We start from the raw sequence: 419 nt of genomic DNA, 5'->3' as shown, positions 1-419 counted from the left end.
GAATCTACCCACTCCGCAGGCGGAACGTGCTCCAAAAGAATCTGAGACCGGTGCATGGGGCAGCTGTCTCGTGACGTAACTAGAACACGGGGGCGGGGCGTCTCTCGCAGCCGGCCTTCCGCTCTTACCGGAAGCCCTCCGCGCCGCCGGGGTCGTGGCGTCAGCGACCCGGAAGCACTGGCGGCGGAGTATGGGGCGGGGCGTGTGGGGCGGGGCCGAGGCTGCCAGCGGGCAGGTGAGCGCGGCGGGCGGGTTCCGTTGTCACCGGGCCCCATCCTTCCTAGCCCAGCATGCTGTGTCCATGGGGGTCTGGGCCGTCTCCGAGACCCCACCTGGGGCCCGTGGCGGTGGGTCAGGTGGGCCGGGTCTGGATGGGATCGACTGCCCCCCCCCCCCCCCCCCCCCCCCCCCCCCCCCCC

General features: G+C 72.8%; 1 protein-coding gene across 2 annotated transcripts in view; it reads left to right on the top strand.

The window, feature by feature from the left end:
* Positions 1–154: 154 nt before the first annotated feature.
* Positions 155–419, top strand: part of TTLL1 (tubulin tyrosine ligase like 1) — a 38,927-nt gene continuing 38,662 nt past the window's right edge. For both annotated transcript variants that reach the window (XM_019515733.1, XM_019515732.1), the window contains exon 1: positions 155–235. The gene's annotated coding sequence lies outside the window, so the exon portion shown is untranslated. The remainder of the gene's footprint in view (positions 236–419) is intronic.

The sequence above is a fragment of the Gavialis gangeticus genome, unplaced genomic scaffold, assembly GCF_001723915.1.
Source record: "Gavialis gangeticus isolate Ggan-Ray unplaced genomic scaffold, GavGan_comp1, whole genome shotgun sequence".
NCBI lineage: Eukaryota > Metazoa > Chordata > Crocodylia > Gavialidae > Gavialis > Gavialis gangeticus.
The sequence above is the reverse complement of the archived record's forward strand: the minus strand, read 5'-3'. Positions and strand labels throughout refer to the sequence as shown.